We start from the raw sequence: 21632 nt of genomic DNA on the forward strand, positions 1-21632 counted from the left end.
GGGGTGCTAAGAATTCAAGAGAGGGATGACCAAATGACAGAATGACATCCATATATTTGCCAACTCAGTTTTTATTTCCACTGGTATTTGTAAATATCAAATATTTATAAACTGTTAAATCAATATTGTAAAGAAAAAACACTGTGCAGCTCAAGGAAAAATGAGAACAACTTCTATCATTGGCTGATTTAACATAGCACCAGCCTATTACAGCCTCTTCCCAGGAAAAGAACTGATGCAACGATGATATCAGAGACATAAGCAGAATGAAATTTTCTAGGTATGTTTCTTTAACAGCACCTAGGAGCCAAGCCATAGACTGAACTGTGACTAGATTAAGAGCTGTATAGGGTTTGAAGACTGTTCCTAATCCAAAGAATTTAGAAAAACATATGCTAGAGGGGATACAGCAAGGCTGTTAGACTCATATAGACCTTTTATGGAATGCCTTTTAAGACAAGCATGTGTAAGATACAGTTTTTTGACCATGTTAGGCCAAAAAAGAGATGAGAAAGGAACAGATAAGATAGAGAAGATAGGGATGGTGTAAGGAACAAATGCTGCTTCCTATAGAAGGGAAGCTTGTCTGCATATGGCTTCATGCCTGAAGACTGAAGAGCTGGTCCTAAATGCACAGGCCCTTCTGAGTGTATCTTGTAAGAATTTTAGGAGCCTTTCTGAAAGAAAGGAAATAAAGGAAATTTTCTTTAGCAAGTTTATTTTAGGAAATTAAATAATAGTAGAAATTCAAGCGTCATCAACGTATCTCAGCATAATTAGCTGCCTCAAGACCTTTAGAATTTATTTGCTTGCCTATCACAATTTCCAGAAAGATAGGAGAAAAAACAGACTTCTCTAGGCTGACTCAAGCAATTTTAAGTAAAGGAAATGTTAGGCAGAAGTGTAATTATGAACTTGATTACATTATTCCAAATATACATTGATTAAAAATACATTAAGTTAGAACAGGAGATCAAAACAGGCCATTAAAATAAAACAAAAATATAGGTAAATACGGTTGCTGACCTCCTTATATGTTTGTAAAAGTTAAAAATTTCCTTTTTTGTCCTCTCAGAGAATCAAAGAAAGAAGAACAATTGTCTTAATTGATTTAATCACCACATTTACAAGTCAGGATTTTAAAACTCATAATTTTTCTCACAAGCTGGACAAAGGATTGTTGATTTTTTAAACCTAGTTCGTTTGTATCCTGTCATAATCCCTTGCCAATTTCTTTTCCTATAGTTTTACAGCCACCCTATGTACTCCAAGCAGTGTTCTCAGTAGCTGTAGCAAGGTCCTGGAGCATCGTCGTATACGTGAAGCATTTTCTGGTTTGATTTTTAAGGAGAGACAAAGCTTTCAACCTTTGATGAGGTTTTACTGAGTTTCCCTAGATGGCACTCTGTAAGGATACAACTAAAACCACTCCAATAATCTTCTTCCAGCTCAACTTTATGCATTTTGGTAACCAATTACTCCAAACTCGTTGTAAAATGAGGATGAAAATATAATTTCCTTCTTCAGCAGCGATAAGAGATAAAGACAAGGGGTAAAAAAATAGTATTCGCAGTCCCTTGGAAACCAAATGGGGTTGGAAAGTTCTGCTTCTAAGGTCATCATCACATGACCCCCCATCACTCCTTTCTCTTTTTGATCTTTGTTTATTTACAGCTGATCCCTTCCGAATAGTGTCTTGCCGCTGGCATAACCACAACATGTATTGCTGAGCTATGTTTTTGTTGCAGCAATCTCACAAGCTGGAAGGAAAGCAACTCACTAACAGAAGTTTTCTGCCACTATTATGTGTCTTCTCTTCTTTGGAAAGATAATGTTAACAGAGAGGGATGCTTGATTTCTTGTTTCTGACACTCCACCAGCCCCCAGGAGGATTTTTTCCCTCAGTGCTGAGGGTGCTCGATTTCTATAAATCCACTCTTCTTCATTTTTCTCTCATCCTCTGAATGCCTAGCTTGCAAGTGACATGCCAGACTAGCATACTTCCAGCCTAAAGAATTAAAAGAGGATACGTTATTTTTCTGTTCAGCCTGAATTTTGAGCATAATCTAGAGGACTATGTGTGGGACTGCAAATGCATCCTCCTGGGGCCCAAGGACATACCCCGAGCACACTGGCTGTTGGGGGACAGGTGAGTTGCAGGGGTGAGGTGCTAGCACAGCACACTCAAAACCCTATTGCCCCCAAAACTCTTGCTCAGAAAAGCGTATTCTACAAAATCCCATCATAGCTTATAAAATGCAGCTCACTCATGATTAAAGGTATATAGCCAGATGCAGGATGTAACATTTCTAGGTTTGTTTTCATTAGCACATTCTGTAAAAACAAAACCGAATTATTATGTGCAGTGGCTGCTCTATCTTTTATTCAATATAGGACACAGCAATGGAGAAGAAAGGGAAGGAAACAGAGCCTGCCATTTCTAGGAAAAATCTAAACAAATCCTAATTTGCAAATAACTTTCAACAATGGCATGCTATGAACTAAAAAGAAACACAACAGAACTGAAAGAAACAACGTAGAATCATAGAATCATCGAGGTTGGAAGAGACCTTTAAGATCATCAAGTCCAGCCATCAACCCAGCACTATCATTGTAACCCCTAAACCACTAAACCTCAGCACCCAGCGCCAGATCCAGACACCTCTTAAACACCTCCAGGGATGGTGACTCTACCACCTCCCTGGGCAACCTATTCCAATGCTTGACTGTTCTAACTGGGAAAAAAAAAATTCTAATATCTAATCTGAATTTGCAGTGTCTGAGGTAAGGCCATTTCCTCTGGTCCTCTCACTGCAGTAGAAGAGAACAGTTGCCACATGGCTACAACCTCCTTTCAGGTAGTTTTAGTGTGCAATGAGGTCTCGCCTGAGCCTTCTCAAGACTGAACAAACCCAGCCATTCTTCATAAGAAGTTGTCTCTGATCCTTTAATGAGCCTTGTTGCCCTTCACTGGACACAGTCCAGCACCTCAATGCCTTTTTTTAAAGTGAGGGGCCCAAAACTGAATGCAGTACCTGAGGTACAGTCTCTCCAATGCCAAGTATAGGGAGGTGATCACCTCATTTGTCCTGCTGGCTACACCATTCTTGACAGAAATGACAATTTGGATCAGTAACTAGTATTTGCCATCATCCTGAAAATAAAGGTGTTAGGACAATCCCATTATGAAAGGGGTGAAAGGTGTAAGAAAGATAGATCTTTTTGAGGGCACCATCAACACAGTTTTACCAAAACCAGAAAAAAAAAAAAAAAAGAAAGCTGTCTTGAGGCCTGGGCAGGCTCTCTGGCAGTCCAGAAAGCTGACCCATGTGTCTAAGACTGGGTTCATGATGGCAAGGTGCCTCACTCCTGGCCCTCGGACCAGAAATCCTCATTGCCCAGAGGACTGTAAGTTCTCATGGGCTATTCTGGGATGGATTTTTCATAGTTGTTTGCATCCAACACGGACGAGTCTTTCTAATTTCTCAAAGAATTGCTAAGTATCTTCTAAACACTTTTCCACTTGCAGGTCCTGACACTGGGAACCACTAGGAATCATCAAAAGCTTTTGTCAAAATGGGAAAGGAAGACAACAAAAGACAATAGGGTTATAGTTACAGAAGCAAGGCCCTTTTAAAGTCAAAGAAATGGAAAAAAAATCCCACAGAAACAGCACTGTAATTCTATAATCCATCCTAGATATAAAGGTTTGCCCTCACCTGTTTGAGTCAATAAACAAGCTCTCAAGATCAAGCAGCTGAAAGTAAAGACTTGTGGAGTGATATGTTTAAAGAATTGAAATATGCTTAAATAATGGATGTTTCAGCTTGTGTATTGCACTTGATCAGCATATTTTTCCTTTTTATCACTTGCAGAAAACCTGCTGCTGTCTTTTGAGAGGCAAATAATTTAAACTGTGTCTAGGAGAGCTGTGATCTAAGATAAACAGCTATCATCAGAGCGATAGAGCCTGAGACAGCGTGACACATATGAGTCAGGGAGCTTCATGATCACAGCCTGATTGTTAGTTTGGAGATTCATTCTATCTGTGCTAGCCTAAAAACAAATATCTATAAATATGTGGTAGAAAGGGTGCAATTTTTTCTTCATATAATACCTGTTTTATGCTATATTGGAGCCAACTGAGTCACTGAAGTATCAATGCACTGTTACAGTGCTTTTTTAAAAAGACTATTTCCATGGAATCTGAAATTGTGTATGCCTGTAATTATTTTATCATCAAAATTTGTAAGTGAATATTAACACCCTGCATCTTGCAAATTGCAGCCGAAAACAAACAGCTAATGTTAGGTGCTCTCAAAAAATCAGGCTGCAGAGGATTCAGGCTGGACTTTCCAAAATAGTGGGAAGATTTTCCCTGAGTTCTTCTACATCTCAGTTGCTTCTTGGTCAAATGGGAAGAACACCACCTCCCTCTCACACAAGAACAATGTGATGGTGAATTCATTCAGTCTCCTGAAGCACCTGGGGTATGGAACACAGAAGGATTCATGGAGAACAGGTGTGTCATACGAGCTGGGCTGGGATAGTTACTAGTGAACAAGGCAAGAGGCCTCCCATGGAACAGCACCATGACAAAGAAGAAAATACCAGCTTGGGAAATAACTCCTTCCCCCCAGACACCGAGTCACATACCAGGACCAGTGGGGAAAAAAAACAATCTTTTTAAGACTTACATCACACTACACATTCACAAATGGTCCAAGACAGCATCTAACAGCTGCAAAAATCTGCATCCCCAATATATCTTTACTTTTGAGACAGTAATTTTGTAACCTTGCAATATTACCATTAACAATTTGATTAACATTACTAAACCTCTGTTCACACAGCCATGACAAAGCAAAACCTGGGGTCTTCTTAAACTAGAAAAATTAGCCTGATTAAAACTAACTTCTCAGCTGTGTTTATCCTGCAAGTCCAAAAATATGCATTTTCCCCTGTTAGAAAGATGCTCACAGCTTTGCACTGAAGAAGCTGTGCACTGTCTTGTGCAGCTCTGTCAGTATTAACATAAGTTTATGAAGACTTTGAATACTTCTGAAGGAAATTCCATAGAACACATTGAAAACTTATTCAGCCAGTTCCCAGCCCTTATAATGTGCTTTCCCACAGTGAGTAACTTAGGGTCCCTTTTCTGTCTTGTATCAAGTACCAATGGAAATCATATTTTACAAAGGAGAAGAAGAACCAGAACTGCGAGTGGCACTACAACAGGAGACATCAGTTCTATATAGCTCTGTCCTGTTATTTGTGACATTAGAGATCCTGAACTGCCTTCATCTTGTTTTCATTGACAAGGGCTGCAGTACTAAAAGTACACAAACCACACCATTTCTTGTATTTTTTTTGCTGACCAATGGTATGCAAAGGAGTATCCTGATTAGATACTCTTAAAAATGGCTCTATTGAAATGTAGGGTGAGAAATATTAATGCAGAGAACTTAGCATAATGCTCAGTGCTGCCCGTGCAGCTCTCCCAATGAGTTCCAATGAGCTTCAGAGAGAATAAGTCACTTTGAGGTGCCACAGATGCCAATGTTTAAAGTACAAACATAAAATAAGCTTTGCCTACAGGGAAATGCAGGCAAGTTCCTAACTCTATGTAGAATTTGCAGATTTTTTTTCTCTAGCTAGAAAGGCTTCAGTTGCCTTTCGAAGAAGTGTGAGTATAAGGTAACACCCTTTCTTCATGGAGTCACTTGATCTACAGAGAGCTCAAGTTCAAATGTTCTCCCCAAGGCACTTATACCCCAGGAGTGCATCGTGGCCAGTGAGATATGCTCCTGTGAGGTTCTCTCAAACTTTTTTGCTAAAGCTTATTTAAATTTTTGCTGGATAAGATGAAGAAACAGAGCTAGAGTGATGCAGAAGCCTGCACACTGCATCTGCAGGAGGCATGCTCTCTTTTCTGAAGACAAGGAACTTTAATCATTTCATATGAAGTAAAAAACCCACCAAACTTCAAAAGAAAGCAATGAGAGTGTTACTATGAAAGGATAGCCTCCTGCATAGTGATGAGAGTTTTGCAATGCAGGTTATAAATGTTGGTTCAGCTTCCTTTGGTCTTCTTAAAACTGCATCATATGAAAAGTTAGAGAAGGGGTCAATAATCAGTGTTCTTTTCTTCTCAGGTTTCCAGCATATAACAAATGCTTCATTTATGGTGGAAAGCATATTTCCTTTCTTTTTCCTTTGGCCCACACTCCTTTGCTTTCCAGGCATATGCTCAAAGGCCGGGACTGCTCTTCTACTTCAGTTCCTGGATCTGTCTCTGATTTCATCAAACATCTGCAGATTTTCTGTGCCTCAGTTTCTCCATGTAAAACAGTGTCTTTGAGATATCAGTAGCTGCAAAGTAACAAGAACAGGGTGAGGATACAGGAAATTTGGAGAGTTGACAGAGTTGTATTTCTGGAAATTTTATTTCAAAGCATTATTAAAAAACTTGTCAGTCTTGCAACTTATTAGTAGCCCAATGGCATACTCTGAAAAAGGGAGGTATTTTACATATGGAATATAAACTGTAAGGCCAGAGGGGAAGTATCATAGTGTATTACTAACAAAGAAGGAAGGGAGAAAGAAAACAATGCTGCTATGACACTTAAGAGTATTAAGTTATATTGTTTGCACTGGCCTAGATATATTTTCTTCTTTCTGCTCTAACTAGAACCACTTTTTAAAATTCACCATTACTCCAGTCAGAAGTAGGTGGGGTTTGTAAGTCTGGAGAAGAACTGTGAGTCTTTTGCATGAAGCCAGTTACAGTTTGGAAAGCAGAGGCTGAATTATAGAGGAAGTGGTTTTTCTGCTGTTTTTAGTTTTGGGGTTTGTTTTGGGGTTTTTTTGGGGTTTTTTGGGGGTTTTTTTTGTTGTTGTTGTTGTTGTTGTTGTTTTTGGTTGGTTGGTTGATTGGTTTTGTTTGGTTTGGGGGTGTGTGTGGTATTTAATCTCCAATGCATGAAGCTGAATCAGAGCAACTACCACTCAAAAACGTCCCTGAAAAGATGAACAGGACTGTATATGCTCTTTTCCATGCTGATGTTAGCTTCCTCTGCTAAGTTTCTACTTTGCAACTTCATCACAAAATTTCACACTGGGTTAAATTTTGGCATGATTCAGAAAAAGATGAGCGAGGAATTAATGAAAACAAAATGCAACAACATAACAGGAAACTAATACTTCTGCTGCTTGAAAAACTGGGATGGGGAAAAAGAAGAAAGGGAAATGCTATCAGAAAAAGACATTTGCTGTTCTTCATTTCTTCATAGATCTATTTCTTATAACTGCAGTTCTCCAAAGAGATCTTTTAATCACTCTTTATTGTTATTAACGAGACCAGTTGCTTCTGTTATTTCCTTACAGTCTAGTTATCAAAAAACTTGTGAAGTTGTTGAATACCAACTGCTACCTGGAACCAAGTTTTGCTTATAAGCAAGTTAAATGATAACGCCAAATTCAAAGGCTGAATACAGAAGAATTTGTATGTTTGTAAGTTGAGCCCATCCATAAAAAATGTTAGTAGAGCAGATCTTTTGTCTCCCCAGCCAACAGAGGCACCTCTCTTAAGCTTAGTCTTGCTATATCTCTGTTACAGCTGGATAATATTAAAGAAAAAAAAAAAACTCTTATAAAAAAATTCCAACAATGCTTTCCTTGGGAATATGCATCCATTACACTGATTACACAACACTCTTACTGTGTGTCCTTTTGCTCTTTACTTGTTCTCCAAGGAGTTAGGATTAGTGTTAACATGACATCTCAGCTAGCTTGGTAGCCAGTCCCTTATTACAGGTTCTTCTCTGCATCTGAGATGAGACTGCATTAAGCACTGGCTTTGTGATGTATGCTAGGAAAGCCCTAATTTTTGTATTTATGAAACAAAGAACAAATTATCTTGTCCTGGAGTTCTCTCATAACAAGATTTTGCTGTACAAAATTCTAACTTGTTTCCTCCCTCCATCACTCTTCCAAAGTCTTACCTAACAGGCCACTAAAGGGATTTGTTAATAGCTATTCCCTTCCCCTGACCTTCCCCTCATGGCTGTTGAGTGAAATAACTTTCTGTAAGAGAAAAGCAAATGAATCATGATTATTTTTCAATGCATCATACGAGCCATCAGTACTTATTGTGTAGGCCCTACAATCACCAGTGATGACAAATGCAAAGACAATGAAATCATCATCTAATTTTGAGGTCCATTTACCTCTTTAGCACAAATAAAAATTACCTAGCTGTAAATGGAGGTGTTTTTCATTGTATACATAAGACAGGCAATTGTAGCTGAAGTACAACAGAGCCTCAGGAAGGATATAAGCAGAGGTTCTTTGTTCCCCCCAATGATGTTCTAACACTTAAGTGCATAGTAATACAAGGTCAGAAGTGAACATTTCTGCATACCCAGTGCTGAAGGAAGAGTGTGTGCACAACTAGTGGTTTTCACCAGTCTTAAATACTCACACTCTGCCTGTTCAAGTTGTTACAAACTGGTCTGTACATGGTCAAGTTAGGTGACTTTCTACAATGGCTGGTTGCTTTTTTTCCCCAGCAGAATGTCTCTGTTATCTCAACATTATTAAGAGTGTTTCCTGGTTAGAAATCTAACCTTGCCAGCTGTATCTTCCTGATAACCTCAGCATGCTCCAGGGTCACTGAACAGGTCACATGCACGTTTTACATACCACAGTAGCCACAGCTCATAAAATTAATTTCTATAATGCTTTTGGCATCACCTTTTATTAAAATATATTCAATTACGGCAATTATGATCAATATATATTCAATTAGAGCAATAATAGTGATCTCTTCAAGTTAGAGTTCAGAGGCAGCCATGAAAGTACATAGCATGACTGAAAATGTAGGGGCACTTCAAGATCTCCCTTGAGGAGATGTGGGAGAGGAAGGAAGAGATTTAGTCTCCTAGTCTGCCTCTCCACTGCCCACTCTCTAAAAAAGGTGCACCAGAGAGGAAACTGAAGCCACACCTATGTCATCGACTTGCCACGTCCTGCCACTATGTCAGAAGTCACCATCTGCATCTTCACCTCTAGCTCAGCCACATCACATGGCTCCGCAAATACCAGCCTCTATAGTATGACCAGAGGCCCCTTCCTTCTGCACCAGAGACCCAGTAGTCTTGTCTGCACTTAACAGGGAGATCAGTGACTGGCTTGTATGCTGGTCACTCTCATGTGAGGGTGACTTTGCTTGGGACAGGGTATTGTGCCATAGCCAACTCTCCTCCCATTGCTACAGCAGAGACCTGAATTACTGGTGGGTCAGCTCCTGAACAGCTGCAATTTGCAGCATGTATTTTTCTGGTTTATAACCAAGATCTGTCACAGTTTTTAGGTCTGTAAAAGACAGGGTCAATCACTTCCACCCACTACATCCAACAGCAAGGTATCTGATGAGAGGAAAGGACACAAACAGCTCACTAATCTTTCTCTCAGGCTCCTTCTTCCAATTTGATTGTTTCTTCCAGTGAGATGGAAACAAGATGAAACTTTGGAAGACTCAAGTGGTATTGAATAGAGAAGCCGGGCAGGAGCACTGGACAGAGGAGATGTGATGGGAGGTGCCCAAAAACAGGGAGATGAAGTAGGGGAACTTTGCTTAGCTTCCTTTCTCCTTTCTGTGAAGCTTCAAGAACCTTCCTCAAGATTTATATCTATTGGACTAGTTCTCCTTAAAAGGAAAAGTGAAGAGCCCACTCCAGGAATTAGGTCACACACTTCAGCTTCCTGGCAATAAATAACGGAAACGGATCCGAGTGAAGGTATCAGTCAGCACATGGGTGTGCTTTCTACCTTAAAGCCAGGAAGTCCAGTCTATTTTTTCTACTTCCCTGCTGTCATGGTTTAACCCCAGTCACTAACAAAGTACCACACAGCCACTTGCTCAGTCTCCCCACCCTGGTGGGATGGGGAAGAGAATCGGAAAAAGCTGAAACCTGTAAGTTTAGATAAGAACAGTTTAATAATTGAAGTAAAGTAAAATATAATTAATAATAATCATCATTATAGTAGTAGTAATGAAATTGAGAGAGAAAGAGGGAGAGAGAGGGTGTAATAAAACACAAGAAAGACAAGTGATGCATGATATAGTTGTTCAGCATCCACTGATGGATGCCCAGCCCATCCCCAAGCAGTGATCAGCCCCTCTTGGCCAACTGCCCCATTTTATATGCTGACATTATATAGTATGGAATATTTCTTTGGCCAGTTTGGGTCAGCTGTCCTGGCCATGCTCCCTCCTTGTTTCTTCTGCACCTGCACACTGGCAGAATGGGGGAGACTGAAAAGTCCTTGACTTAGGGTAGGTTCAATGCTTTCTCCCCCCTCCCTGCATAGCAAGAGTTCTCAGCCTTGCTCTCTGATACGTGAGAGGAGAGTGATAGCCCTAAGAGACATGCACAGAGGCCTTGGGAAGGCGAGGGAGAAACGGAGAGGATAAAGAGGCCCTGAAAGGGCAGGAGCTCACCTTTTTTCCCCTGGAGGCCCAGTGTGCCTACATCATCAAGAAATGGTCCTTGCATCTAAAATAAACCTTTTTTTTTTAATCCTTCCAGTGCCTTGGCATTATTGGGAAGAATACCTGTGTATGTTTTACCTTACATAACAGATGTTCTTAAAAAAACCCAAGCAACTTCAGGGTGTGGTACATTTAAACAAGGGGGGTAAAAATGAGAGCTGTGACAAACAGGAGATGGGGATGAATCACTGAAAGTTATGTGATGGAAATGCAGATGGCATAAGAAAGAATTTGAAGCTTCCAGAAGAGGGAAGCAAAGAATGCTTATCAACATTTTAAGATTCCAAAGTAATTCATCAACATTTCTCCCTCCTCTACTGTTTTTGAAGCAAAAGTTGAGTGGCCCACTCCTTAAAAAGTCATGATGGCTTCTTCCTGAAACAGTTGCTGGTTTTCATCCCTGAGCTGAGCAAAGCTTGAGGAAATTCTTGGTCACAAGGTACATTATCTTCCCAGTGCAGGTAGTTAATTCATAACAGCTACTCTGCTCAAGGGCTGGCTGTTGGTTCTACTCCATGCAACTTTGTGGGGAGTCTAGAATAGACGTGATATGCTGTTTGCATAATTCAAAAACCTCTGTGTATTTTTTTTGTTCTAAATTTCAGCTCTTGGAATCATGATTAAGAGAGGACCTCCAGGTTTCTGTCTGAATTACAATTCTTCCTTGTTATGGTTTCAGAGAAGCAGTTGAAAACAGGAACCATGAATGCTAACTACAGAACCTGGTAAGACAAAATACATGATTCTAAGCCACTACCATAGTTTTTTTTGGTAATCTAATACTTATTTTAAGATCAATATGAGGCTTGTCCTGAGCAGCCTGCTGTGGCTAGTCTTGCTTCAGCGGGGGGTTGGACTAGATGATTTCAAGAGATGCCTACCAAGCACAATGATTCTGTGATTCTGTGTTTGCAATGTCAGACATTTCATTAAAATCGTAAAGGGGTTCATCTTACCAACAGTAAGGAGACGTTGTTTTCTGTTGCTGTGTGCTGATCATTTCCCAGATGTTCCGCCCGAGTATAAGTGCACACACACACCACCTCACCCTCACATACAAATACACAAACAGATGGTCTTGCTCTTATCTAGTCTGTATGAATAATGACTTGGTTATGATAAAAAGCACAACTGGAATTTCTTTTGAATATATGTGTCAGAATGATATTGTAAGCCAATATGAAGATGACATTTCATTGTGTTAAGCCAGTGACAAAGGTGAAAAGTATGAAGGTGCCAGTCTCATACTTCTCTCCAAAGCAGTTCTTTATGCAGCTCTGATATGCCATATTTCCACCAAGCAGAGAGTGAGATCTGAGAAATAAGCCTTCATATGCAGCCCACCATATCCCACTCCCACAGTGATCGTGCCTGACTGTGGATCTGTGACAGTCACGGTATTTCAGAAGGCTCTTAAGACACTGGCATACACTTTAACTCACCACTTCTCCAAGCAGCCACATGTCCACATGTCTTGAGTACATCACCTGTAGAGTCTGAGCATTGTGAGCCTGAAACACAGTAAGAGATCAGTTGAATCAATAGCACTTCGTACCCTATGGGAAAGATAAATCATAGACTACAACTGCATTTAAGGTAAGCAATCGTACCTTGCCATTTTTAAAATATGTCTTTCATGGTGTCTATTAAGTTGTTGAAACCACTGGTTTCAGAGCTCTATCGAAAATGTAAACATGGTCTAACATGTACCTCTAGTTTTAGGGCAACTCTTTGCAGCACTTTCTTTCTGCTCTGAGCACTACAGGACTAAGGACAGTAGCCCACTTGCCTTTTAATTGTCAAATTTCATGTGTTTTACCAGGAAGACTCAGATTTTTGGGGTTTGTTTTTTGTTTTTGTTTTGTTGTGGGTTTTTTTTAAGATAAAAGCATGGAGAATTGTTTTGAATGCAAATACCTTTATGAAGCACACATGAGATTATAATATACTTATGGAGGACAGTAGAAATCTTATTCATACACAATTAAAAGAACAGTTTTCTTTCATTAAAAGCTGTTACAATATGTTCAGTATACTGACTGCTCAGCAAAGAAATCCTGCAGGAGAGAAAACAATAGGTCCAATTACCAAAAACTTGGAGTTCAGAATCCACACCAAAAGCCAAGTGCCAACACAATATTTTTAGAGAATATAATACATTTATTGAAGTTATCACCCTCTTTTTATGGAAATCCTGGGCTATTATAAAACTTGTCCAGTAGGTAGGTGCTTCCTATTCATAAAACACCTGAGTGCTAAGGGCACACTAATGAATCATTGCTCTGCCAGAATCACAAGCCTCAGGAATGAATGGCTTGCAGGGAGTTGGGGAGCAGTAGCCACGTAGCTGTGCAGAACATTTTGCACTTGCTGATCATCTTTAATGAATGTATTTTACCCCTTCTCCCATTCAAAACCAAGGACATTATTTCAAATTCTCACATTCCACTAAATAACACACAGAAGGAAAGGTCACAGTCTGAGACCAAATGTCAGCACCTATCAGCATTTTCACTAGCAGTCCTCTTTATCTGAAAAGCTACTCAAACTGTTTCATAAAGCTACTTACATTAATAATTATGATTTCCTTGCTATGTAAACTTAAACGCTTATTGAAGTTGGCCATAAAAAAACCATATGTCTGTGGCTAAAGGAAACAGTCCTTAATTTATGGGCTGAGTGTTTGCAAATGAATGTGTATCTGAGACATCAAGACTAACATTTTCCTCATGTATTACGCTGTGCATTGCAGTGCTGCAACATTGAAAGTAAACAAAACCCACTTAGCCAGTACCTCAGTAGCAAGTCTGTAGCTACTTCTATGAGCCTTCCAATAAACTTTTCATGTTTAGCATCTGGAACAGCATTAACTGATCTGGCTCTTCTAAAGGAAATCCAGCAATGTGAATGCAGCGATGCCTTTGAAAACCATCATCCATCAAAGGGTAGGTTGTTTTACTTGACATATTCAATGCATCTACATGGAAAGTTTTACACAAAGGCATCCTAGGGTGATGAGGGAGCTGGCAGAAGAGCTCGCCAAGCCGCTCTCCATCATTTACCAACAGTCCTGGCTCACTGGAGAGGTTCCAGATGATTGGAAGTTGGCAAATGTCACACCGATCCACAAAAAGGGCTGCAAGGAGGACCTGGGAAACTACAGGCCCATCAGCCTGACCTCAGTGCCTGGCAAGGTTATAGAGCAGATCATCCTAAGTGCAATCACACAACATCTACAGGATCAGATCCAACCAGCACAGGTTTAGGAAGGGCAGGTCCTGTCTGACCAACGTGATCTCATTTTATGATCCGGTGACCCGCCTGCTGGATGAGGGGAAGGCTGTGGATGTGGTCTATCTGGACTTCAGCAAAGTCTTTGACACTGTCTCCCATAGCATCCTCCTGAAAAAGCTGGCAGCCTACAGCTTGGACAGGGGAACTCTCTCCTGGGTTAAGAACTGGCTGGATGGCTGGGCTCAGAGAGTGGTGGTGAACGGTGGAGAGCAGCCAGGCAGAAAGGGACCTGGGAGTCTGGATTGACAGGAAGCTGAACATGAGCCAACAGTGTGCCCAGGTGGCCAAGAAGGCCAATGGCATCCTGGCCTGTATCAGGAACAGTGTGGCCAACAGGTCCAGGGAGGTGATTCTTCCCTGTACTCAGCGCTGGTGAGGCCACACCTGGAGTACTGTGTCCAGTTCTGGGGCCCTCAGTTCATGAAGGATATTGAAGTGCTGGAGCAGGTCCAGAGAAGAGCAACAAGGCTGGTGAAGGGACTTGAGCACAAGTGAGGAGAGGCTGAGGGAGCTGGGGTTGTTTAGCCTGGAGAAGAGGAGGCTCAGGGGAGACCTCATCACTCTCTACAACTCCCTGAAAGGAGTTTGTAGCCAGGTGGGGGTTGGTCTCTGCTCCCAGGCAACCAGTAGTAGGAGAAGAGGGCATGGTCTTAAGCTCTGCCAGGGGAAGTTTAGGTTGGATATTAGGAAGAAATGTTTTAGAGAGAGAGTAATCAGACACTGGAATGTGCTGGCCAGGGAGGTGGTGGTTCAGTGTCCCTGGAGGTTTTTAAGATGAGACTGGATGTGGCACTTAGTGCCATGGTCTAGTAACCACAGCAGTGTTGGATCAAGGGTTGGACTTGATGATCTCGAAGGTCTTTTCCAACCTGGTCGATTCTGTGATTCTATGATCTTCCTAATTTGCCACTCATCTAGCAGGAGTGTTCACATGTTATAATTTTTCTGAAAAACAGAACAATTATTCTAGCTGCAAGGATAACTTTGTTGCTCTAAACTGCTTAAATGCTTTTTGTGTGTCCCTTTTGCTTCGGAAAACAAAGTAGCATAAATAAACAAGGACCACAACATTAAACAGAACAACAACATTTGTCTCTTGTTCTATCATATTAATCAAGTATTAACAATGCATTTGTAGTAAATATTTATGGAATGCTTTCTCTGGTGTCCTGGGAACACACTGTGATTGCTGATAAAAGTCAAGATGCCATTGCCCTTCTTGTTAAGCTGGGCACACTGCTAGCTCATATCCAGCTGGCTGTCAACAAAGATACCCAGGTCCTTTTCCACCAGGCTGCTTTCCAGCCACTCTTCCCAGCCTGTAGCACTGCATGGGATTGTTGTGACTCAAGGAGAGGACCCATTACTTTGCCTTGTTGAACATCACAACGTTGGCCTTGACACATCTATCCAGCCTGTCCAGTTCCCTCCGCAGAGCCTTCCTGCCCTCCAGTAGATCAACACTCCCACCCAGCTTGGTGCCATCTGTAAAGTGACTGAGGGTGCACTCAATCAGCTTGTCCAGATCATTGATAGAGATATTAAACAGGACTGACCTCAATATGGAGACCTGGGGAAAACCACTAGTGACTGGCTGCCAACTGGATGTAACTCCATTCACTACCACTCTCTGGGCCTGGACATTCAGTCAATTTTTTACCCAGAGAACAGTGCACCCGTCCAAGATATGAGCAGCCAGTTTCTCCAGGAGAATGCTTTAGGAAATGGTTTTATTACAGTCCAGGCAGACAACATCCCTCATCCACTAAGCAGGTCACCCTGCCATAGAAGGAGATCAGGTTGGTCAAGGACCTGTCTTTCCTAAACCTGTGCTGGCTGGGCCTGCTCCCCATTTGTCCTTCATGTGCCTCTCATGGCACTTGAAGTGATCTGCTCCATGAACTTCCTCCGCACCAAGGTCAGGTTGATAGGCCTGTAGTTCCCTGGATCCTCCTTCTTACCCTTCTTGTAGATGGGCATCACATTTGCTAAGGTCCAGTCAACTGGGACCCCCCTGGTGACTCAGGACTGCTGGTAAATGATGGAAAGTGTCTCGGTGAGCACTTCCACCAGCTGCCTCAGTACCCTACATCCAGGTGGTGATGACACAGACAATGAGGAACAGCAGACATATATCTTACTACTCCTCAATGATTTTGGAAGCATCACAGAAGCAACATATAGAAAAAGATAAAAGGTAAGAAAATAATTATACTTTTTTTACTCTGCTTTCTTCCTTAACTAGTTAGCAACTGACATTTATGTTACTTTCTCTAGAATAAATTTTCTGCAAGAAAATCAAAATTAAGTCTAAAAGAAGGTGGCTACAGTCTAAATGTAAATTCTCTTTCTCAGGGCAGGAAGGAAATGGGATGATCTCCAGACATCTGTGTGAGTCACAGCATGCTAACGAGAGGCAGATGGGCATACTTATTTGGCACAACTTTTTTATAACTTGGTGTAACTATTCTCTTAGCTTTTTCCTTAATTACATTGACATGAGGTAAAAAGAGCAACAGGTCCCAGGATGTTTGACTTAGATTTGCCCTGATTTGTACAACTGTAAAAGACAAATATTTTAGGATTTCAGAGGTTAGGACTAAATAAGGCCAGAGATTTAAATAAACCCATGTTTAGGTCTCCATTTCCTTGAATCCCATTTACAAAATATTATACTGAAAATGGAACTAGAAAAGTTTGGACTCAGTGCTGTTAGTATTGAAAATCTGCTAAAACCCTGAAATTGTAGCTTTAAAATATATTTTTAGTATTGTGTTTCACTAGTCTCAACAATATCAACCCACCAGAAAGCTATGCATGCATGAAAGAGCTGGAGGCACAGCAATTAGTTTTCGATATTATGATTTTCCAGGAGCTGAAAGGATCTGATCAGTTCAACTGCTGTGGAAAGGGGTTGCTATTGCCTAACCCTGCCTCAAGCATCAAGGTTTTGGCTTGCAAATGCTACCAGGAACCTAGGCTTACTTAATATCTTACTTAATACCTATTATCTAAGAGCAGCATTTTTGTATTCTGCTCAATGTGCTGCATGCTCCTCCCAGACACACAAAATTAGCTTAACTCCAGTTTGAGAGAAGAAAGGCTGTATCATATAACCAAGAGTCCACTGGGCAACAGTTCCCCTTCCTTTGGTTGCAAGTCCACACCTGGACACAGAAGTTTTATATTTTCTTCTAAACCCATTATCTAAGATAAAAACCAAAACAAACAAACAAACAAAAAAACCCCCCAAACCCAACCCAAACCAAACAAATAAAAAAACCCAACAACTGCCCCCCCCAAAAAAAAACCCCAAAAAACAACCAAAAACCACAACCAACCAAACAACAAAACTCAAATCCACATATGATTTGTCCATGCTATCAGGTGGAGATAAGTTCATTTTGTTATCCAGATGATGTCTGGGAACAACGAAAATAGAAATCTTCTGGACTGAAGCTGTGCTGGTTTTCAGTTCTCTTCAGAGATGGTCTATTGCAGCAGGGCTAGAGATTCAAATAGTCCAGATGCTTTACAAACCATAGGTACTGTAGGAGCCAGAGCTTTGCCATACATAAATACTGCAGCAGAGATAGAAATAGTACCTATACCTTGGGAAGACTTTCTGAGCTAGGCTTATTTATTTGGACTTTGCTGAGTGTGCAGTCTTAAATGGATGGTCCGTGAATTTCAGTTATCTGGTCTTTTTTAGCCTCTATGAATAAATAAATCATAACCCATGAAAAGATTAGCAGCTTTTCTCACTGCTAATAAGTCAGAATCCCATCAAACACTGTAGTACTCCAGGTTTCTGCTAGTCAAAAGGCTCTGAAAGACTTAACTGATACAAATTTAAAGTCTCATAGTTTCATAATGGAGCAAATCTCCTTCCAAGGGGATATTAAGATAAAATGTGGTGCTTGCTGTGGTGCCATTCAGCAGACATTTAAACAGTACCAGCTAGGACTCAGAGAACAGTCACTGAGGTTATGAGGTTTTGCTCTGAAGTCTTCTACCAATTCCAGAGCACGCAGAAATCCTGTGCCAAGTTAGGTCCTCCACACTGTTGGGAGAACATATACTCCAAAGCTGCTCTATTGCTGAGTGAAGCTCTCTGCAGGAAGGAAAGAAAGTTCAATCTTTGTTCAGCCAGAGAGTTCAGGCCCTTCCACAGATGCAGCTGAGGGCTGTATACTACCCCGTGCAGCTGCATCTGGCCTAAGCAGGCAGCTGGGATCTGCCACGGTGTGTAGCAGGAGTGCAGAAAATACCGATGACTAACACTAACCACTCACACCCTTACATTACTTCTAGTTTGACTCAGACAAGACTACCCTTTTCTATTTTGTTTTGCCATACTCTCACTCACTTCCAGAAGGTAATCTTTTTGACGTGTTGATTTTTGTTATTTAGCATTTGATCTTTTCACAAAAGTCAGCATTTGGTCGCCAGAAGGAAGTTTTAGGACAGCTGAAGTGCTGTCTTAGCAATCACAGATGAGATGGTTATATCACACAAAAGCCTTTTTGTGTCATGACTAATTTCAGATCCTCCCTATTTCTTATGCAGATTTCAGCCTTGTTCCCTCATACACAGAGAAATAAATTCTGCATTTCCTTCTGGCTTTTCCTCTAGGACACAGACTTATTCAGAACAATCAGATGAGCTCAGGAGGCAACAGGAAGACATCACCAACAGCACTTGCTATCTACCCTGCAGGACTCCTTTGCATTTCACTGCATGTCTGTCCCTGGCACAGAAGGGCTACAGGAGCTAATCTTCTTCCTATAACTGCACACTTGGTCAAAGGCCATCTTTTTTTCTCCCTTTCCCAAGAAAAGTGTCCTGCTAGGGCAAACTCTAGACTGCACTCTCCTACCAGCAGTGAAATTTTAGCTTTCTGTGTTTTTCTGCATGTTCTGGCTTTGCTAGGAGAAGTCTCACCTATGTCAGGTGAGTATCTCTACAAATCTGTTATCTACAGTGGTCCTGACTAATATCTGCTGAAGGATAATCCTCTTCACAAGTGCAGCAGGTGTTACAGAACTTTATCTACCCTTTGCACCACTGTAGCCTCATACAGGCAAATGCCTGATAATGTTAAGATAAATCTCAGCGGAGGTAAAGAGAAAGTATGATTGCTGTCCCTATTTATAGGTTTGTTATTCTCTAGATGAAACTAATGTACACACAGGTGTCCTGTTCCCAGGAAGCCGTACTCATTATGAAACAATTCAAATATAAATAATTAATCTGTTTTATTGTATCCAATTTCAGGCAAAACAAGGCTAAAAAGAGAAAATAAAAGCCAAACAAATACATAGATCCTACTTAAACAAAGTCTTCTAGTTTAATTCTGATGGGGCAGTTTCTTGCAGCTTCTGCTGCTCTGAATAAATCAGGCGTGCATTTCCCTTCACTGATAGAGTACTGCTTTCAGAAGTAAAACTTGCTTTGATTACAGCTGATTACTCACATGCTTCTTTCGATATTTTCTGAAAGCAACATCAGGTGTGTCAAAAGACTCTCCTTATGGCTGCCTCTGCAATTACAAAGCAAGTCTCCTAGATACTATTTTTTCTTTACTTGGGTAGATGAACTCCTTACATAATAAACATGCCTTCAATTTTTGAACATCTGTGACTATATTTACCTCAAAGGACAGATATACTCCACAGCAGGACCATAGAATGTTCTGACACCCAGTCACCCTGGTTTATGGCATCTCCTGAAAAATCCTGCAACTATCTCCCATGCTTAACTCACCAGGAGAGATGTTTATCTGAGTCTTCACCTGAATCAGTACTGGGATGGTGCAAAGTGGTACATCTGAAGCCAAGGGGCGGGAATCACTCCCAGGCTCCCCTGGTAGAAATGCAGCTTGTGAGACTGTTGATGGAATTTTTTCATCTGTTTGAGAAGAAACTTCTATGAGTAAAGTAGTTTTAAGGATTTGCTCCCATTACTTATCAAAAAGTACATATTTTCATGACAATTCAGCTATCAGATACACAGATTGCATACCTATCTCCCTGCTTTCCTAAAGACAGACAGCAAAAGTAACAACACGTATTGTTACTTAAGTCTTATAATTTGAACTTGAGAATTTCTTTTTCCAGAAACACTGAAAGAAAATCCCTTGCACCCCATCTATTACATCAGGGGGAAAAATGCTGAAGAAACTTGAGGGTGGCCCCCTCTGCCAGTGCCTTCCCTGGACTTTCTGTTTCAGTCCTGTTGCCATTGCACTGTTTCCTCAGATTACAACTCCATAACATAGCACCACTGCTGGTGATCTCTTCTGGTTCCCCATTTCTAAAGAAAAAGAAAAGCTTGCCTTGGCTTTACAGGTGAGATGTCAGCATTCCTCCTCAATCCAACACGAGAACTGGCTTCCTTCCCTAATCCCTCAAGGACCAAGTGCCATGCCCATATCTCTTTCAGAGCATTCTTTCAGTGTGCTCTTTAATTCAAATAAAACCTGGTATTGAATTTTTCTTCCTGATCTTCCTCTTGACAGCAGAGGCAAACTTCACCACTCAGTCAAAAACAGGAGCCCTCCCTCAGCCCTATCCTCATCGGAGATGTATTTAAGCAACCAGTCAGCTGCTTTGTACAACTGCATAATATTAAAAGCAAAGAAAATATATTAAATTCTACATTAGTCTTATGGAAATATTAGAGAAGTATAATCAACATTAAAAAATCACACCAAAGATAAGTACATACTCTTTAGAGTATGTACTAAAGAAAGCAAAGTCAAAATTACAGAATTCTAGCACAGAATTTATAAGAGAGAGACAGAAAAAATCGAGCCAAACACTAGGGGACTTGCCTTAGAGCTAAAGATCTGAAAATGTTTGGTCTTTAAACCAAACATTTTGTAACTAACTGTTATTTGGGACTAGCTTTGTTAGAAAGATTCACAACAAATTAAGAAGAAATGTGCAATAGCCTGAGGCTGGAATTGAGTCATTTTTTCCCTACAGTTCCTTTTTCGTACTTGGTTTAGTCAAAAGATTGCAAGTTCAGTGCAGAAAAAAAAAAAGCACAAAAATTTTCAGCTTCAGTTGCTCACAGCACAAACTATGCTGACCTTTTCCAGACAATTACATAAACCAGCAATGATAAGCAGTAGGGATCCCTATTAAAATACAACCCACAGCTTTTGTATGTGTGCATGCCTTCTTTTTGACCCACAATTACTGGCTACACTGAAAAAGATTTTATGAAGAAAAACAACAGATATGACAAATTCCAACAGAAATCAGATTCCAAATATGAACAGCAAGCATAACCACAGCTGAATCCAGCATTTGCTTAATTCACCAGGGATGGTCTGAGACATCTTTTATCCTTTATATTCAACTCAAACTAGGCATGCTAGTAAAACCCCATTAATCTGTTTCATGAGTCATAGGCATCTTTGTTCTGTGCACTTTGCTGACAGTTTCCTTTATCTGAGGGTGGAGAATGTGCTTTGTATAAAGTTTCAATTTGTGTGTAAGTTTTCTCTGGCAGAGTGCATATGCCCTACACAAGAGACTGTTTTCCTGTGCCACATATTGCTACAGCTGAAATAAAGTAAAAATCTCAAGCAGGAAATCCTTTAATAAGAACTGTTCCTCTTTTCTCAGTCTTTGCAAAGAAATGGAAATAACTGAGCAGACCTTTGGTTGCTTGGTTTCTAACATACAGTCTAGGTAGTTGTATTTAACAGAAAAAGTAAGTAAATCTAGCATCACTGTTTGCTTGTTGGATCACCAATACAGTGATTAGTGTT

Source organism: Manacus candei, unplaced genomic scaffold (genome assembly GCF_025592945.1).
Source record: "Manacus candei isolate 608988 ecotype Guabito, Panama unplaced genomic scaffold, ASM2559294v1 h1tg000075l, whole genome shotgun sequence".
NCBI lineage: Eukaryota > Metazoa > Chordata > Aves > Passeriformes > Pipridae > Manacus > Manacus candei.